Raw genomic sequence first — 4,915 nt, forward strand, 5'->3', positions numbered from 1 at the left:
CCCACCTTATGAAGAGTTGCCTGAAAATGTGTCAGAGTTCGTGAAAGTGTTATCTGAAAGGATGGATGTTATTCACTATCAAGTGCGTTCAAACTTGAAAATGTCTGCTGATTCTATGAAGCTATGTTATGATAACAGATCTACTGAAGTCAGCTTTGTACCAGGAGACAAGGTGTGGTTGTATAATCCCAGGAAGACCGAAGGGAAGTATCCTAAGTTGTCTTCTCCATGGGAAAGCCTATATGACATAGTCGATCGTCTCTCAGAGGTGACTTCCCGAATAAAATGTGGTCGGCGAGGTAAGCCAAAGCCAAATATTCATTTTACCCCACATTGCTGATTTGGCAACAGTTTGTAGTATATGAGAGTGTATACCAGGTACATTATAAATGGACACTAAAAAATATTGTAGATATGTATTTTGGAGATTCTAGAGGTTATTTAAATACTATATGCAAATTGTACAATAAACAAAAGCATTTTTATTTTTCACATGAATATCACTTTGTGATTTGTCAGTGTCCGAGTCAACCTGACATCAAATAACAGACATATCATGAGTACAAATACTTTTGTAACCATCTGATTTTCTTTTTTATAAGAGATTTATACATTTTACTGAAGGCCTGCCATATTTTGTGTAAATACACTTAGTAAATTCAAAATTGTAGTCAATATTTCTTTTTCATTATTTGGATTGCCTAATGAACTGACTTGTACATAACTGGCTAATTTAAATCTGTATATTGACAGTTTGAGTAAACTTCAAAATTTCAGAATAAAAGTGAATGAAAATAGAGCCAAGGAAATGCCACTTGTATTAAAAGTAATATGTACTGATTTTATTCAGAACAATCCTCATATTTTTGACATTGTTACTGTTGTGAGGTATATTTTAATTTAGATGTTTGTTTGGAAGAGGGAGAATGGCATTACGTTATGTTGGCACAAGCTATGATATATAAATGCCAGAGTGAGTGATTTAGTTAATCATTGAATTATTGAGTTAATGAATTACTCATTTCATTGGCAGCTAGTGATTTAGCTAAGTAGTAAGTCAGTCACCATATTTATTATTGATTGATTAGTAAGGAAATTCTGCAAGTAAGTGTATTTGTGAGCTAGACATACATTATTTTCAGAATTGCTATTGAAATGTTTGTGAAGTTAGGCCTATCAGTGAAGGTATCCTGTATAAAATGTTATTAAAGAAATAAACAAATTTGTTATTGTTACATGGACTGGGTTTTGCATTACATTTTAAAAAATAATCAAACAGAACCCATCCATTGATAGAACACTTTACAACAGACCAACGAATCCTAGTAATGTGATAGGAATCACTAGTGTTGGCTATTAATAGTAACTTCTTATCAGAGCAAGATATGTATGTAGAGAAGCTTAAAAATCAACATGGCAGTCAGAATAGCTAATTAAAACTACTTTACTTGTGTTTCCACTTATGTTAGTGTCTGACTGTCAGTAAAAGCTAGTATTAGTTTTAACGATGTTGGTAGGTGACTTTGTAATAATTACTAGTAATGACTGTACATTTGAAATTGTTATTCATTTTAGCTTAAAAACAACCATATCTACAATTTCATAAATACTTTGAGAATGATATATATATGGCCTTATTGTTTATATTTATTAGGAACATTATTCTTGACAATGTGATAATCACTAATATTGACTGATTCTTATCTTGAAAATAAGTATTTTCTCCTGAATATTATATAATATACCATTCCTGACAACTGTTATTGTTATTAATTACTGCATTTGTAATAGTATCCTAAAAAGTTGGTGGTAACTACTATGGAATGTATTAAAAACTATCATTTTTGACGGTATTGATTTATCAATAGTAATTATTATTAAATACTGTTCTTAAACATTAGTAGGCTTTAATACTGAGTTTTTGAAACAGTTATTTTTGGCAATGTTTCTAACAACCAGTGTTAATCAAGGGGGTGAACTTTGCTATTAAAAATTATTGAAAATATTAAGAATTACTTTTACTGTTATTGAAACAGCAAATCTATCTTTGTCACCAGTATTTTCATAGGAAATGCATTTTACTCTGAAGTCGATCATGTCATCCAGAATTTGTGTTTGTAGATCAGATGGTTTGCATATTTTTGTATCAAATTATGAAAGGTAGTTTATCTTCAGTAAATGAAATGTTAAATACTATTTGTTAAATTTCAACTTCTAAAACTATAAACTACACCTTAAGTCGAATTTCTATAGTTCATTTACAAGTAAATAAAGATATACATAGACTGCTTTTAATTTTCTTCTAAATCTAAATGGAAATATAAATATATGTAAATTATTCTGCAGATTATTTTTAAGATATACAATATAAACTGAATATTTAATTAAATACTGGATATTATTCAAGTGGGTTTCTTCTCCAGGTTATTTGGTAGCTAGTTAGAAATATGAACTGATTTTTAAGTGTAACTTCAGTTGTTACTCAAGTAAAAATACAAATATATACATATTATTAACTTTTTCTAAATAGTATTATCAATTAATGTTGAATATGACTGGTATTGATCAATACATTTTCAGATTGTTTTTTAAACAAAAAGTTGTGCTTTAGTGTAAGTTATTAGGATTTCTTCAGAAAAGAAACAGCATAACTCCAACTTTTACTAAATTTCTCTATACACTACTTTTGGCTAAAGTAGAAGATAAATATCAAATTTTACTTGGTTTCTTAATTTACAAGAAAATTGATTCTGCTGTATATCAGGAATGTGCTCACTATTTGGTGGTTTTCTACATCATGATATATGTAAGTATGTTATGACACAACTATTAAAGTTGAAATCACAAACAAGGCTTTATTCAATCAAAATGAGACATCTAAAAAGAAGAAACAAGCAAAACCCAATCAGAATAGACAAATATAGAAACCAGAAAATACATAAACACAATAAAATATATAAAGTTTTCTTTATCACAACATTCTTCCCCACACAAGTTAGAGGTTAAGTCCTTGGACAGGTTTGCCCTGTTGCTCAGATCTACTGAGGGTAGGGACAGAACTTTCTGGAGTATGAATAATTCGATGATTATTAGAAGAAGATTACAAAGTGTCAAAATAATCAGTTTCCTGAGAGGAGTTCTCCGTAGATTCAGTGGTACATGATTCATTTTCAGGTTGAGATTCCTTGAATAAAATTTTTGTGCATCCCTTGCAAAGGGCAATAACTTTGATTGATATGGTATCTTCCCAACTGCCAGGGAACTTAAAGTAGGCATAATGAGATTGGTTTCTATTAGTTCGATTGAGTCTCCTTGTGGTTAATATTTAGAATGACATTTGTCATTTCAGAAGAACAGGTCTAGGAGTCAAAAGCCATATAGGGAGAGCAAGACCAGATGCAGTTTTACATGGATAAGAAAAAGAGACACTTGTGTGGTGTTAAGTACATCAGGTAGGACAGTATCCTTTTGAGTTCTTTTTTTAACCTTGGCATTCTAGTGCAAAAGACACAGTAGTTCAAATAGTGCCAGTATAGTGCTCACACTCATAGGGATACCACGGTAGGCAAAGTAATTCCTGAGTTTAGAGGACATAAAAGAAGTACCTGGATCTGAGTGGACAAAAGAGAAAAATGTTGGGTTAGACATTTTATCATGTTAGAAGTGCTTAAATCATGGCAGGGGAATGCAAATGGAAATTGGGAATACTTTTCCACAACTTTCAAGAGGTATATATCAGACGATGAGGACGTCAGAAAAGGACCGTTGAATGTTATATAAAGTCTTTCAAAAGGCACTATTGTTTTCATCAAATGAGTATTGTCAGGTTGATAAAACTGTTTTATATTTAACACAAATGAGACAATAGGATGTGACCTTATGAACTTCATCAACAGAAGATGGTAAGTTTTGAAAATGTATAAAATGAAACATGCAACGCACACCAGGATGACTCATAGATGCATGCAATATCTCAAGAGAAGCAGAAACAGTTGAAGTAGAACAAAATACTCAGGAAAAGGCATTGACTGAACAATACTCCACACCAGAATGGTATCAGATATCATACAAATAATCAGCCAGCTTAATTTGCCATCACATGATCTTATAATGTTTAGTCTTCCCCAAATATTTAGTGTTGAACATGAAGGATACAGAGTGTTGATCAGTTAGCAGACAAAAGTGGCAACCAGCCAAAAAGTGCCTCCACTGTCTAATAGCCTCTACTTTAACATTTGCTTCCTTTACAACAACATGGTAAGCCTTTTCAGGGCTGTTAAGCATTCTAGAAAAGAATGTGACTGGTCTACCATCATGTAATAAAGTAGTGGCTATAGCATTATGAGATGCATCTGTTTCCACAGTGAAGGGCACATCATCCATGACGACATACACAACAACCTTAGATATGTCAGATTTAAGCATTTGGATGGTGCCCATTCCATACTTTGACAATGGAAATTCTTTCAAACCAGTTAGTGGCTTAATTTTATCCATTTACTTATAAATCCACTTGCTGTAATATGCAAGCAAATGTTGGAGTGATTTAGCATTCTTTGGTATTGGAAAATCTTGAAGACAGTCAAGATAAGGGTTTATTTCACCATGAGATACAGAATAATCAAGGAGATAACAGAGGTTAAAGCAAATTTGTACATTTCTTAACATCAGGTTCATCTTTGTAGCAGCATGCCATAATTTTCTAAGATTGTCATCATGCTCTTCCTTGCACCACATACAGTCAAATCTTCGATATATGCGCAAGTCCTTACAAGGTTTTCCTGGTAATAAAATCATTCATGACCTGCTGAAAAGCTGCTACAAGATTATTGTTACGTCTCCATTCGTTAGTTAATTTTCCGTAAATTCGTTCCAACAAAACTTTAGTGACACAAGTCCTATCTTAAATAAAACT

The 4,915-nt window shown here is 32.0% G+C and overlaps 1 long non-coding RNA gene across 2 annotated transcripts in view; it reads left to right on the forward strand.

Moving 5' to 3' along the window:
• Window positions 1-4,915, forward strand: part of LOC111085526 — a 13,974-nt gene that overhangs the window by 6,632 nt on the left and 2,427 nt on the right. For both annotated transcript variants that reach the window (XR_002610351.1, XR_002610350.1), the window contains exon 2: window positions 3,350-3,452. This is a non-coding gene — a long non-coding RNA (uncharacterized LOC111085526). The remainder of the gene's footprint in view (window positions 1-3,349; window positions 3,453-4,915) is intronic.

This window comes from Limulus polyphemus, unplaced genomic scaffold, assembly GCF_000517525.1.
Source record: "Limulus polyphemus unplaced genomic scaffold, Limulus_polyphemus-2.1.2 Scaffold445, whole genome shotgun sequence".
NCBI classification, from domain to species: Eukaryota; Metazoa; Arthropoda; class Merostomata; order Xiphosura; family Limulidae; genus Limulus; species Limulus polyphemus.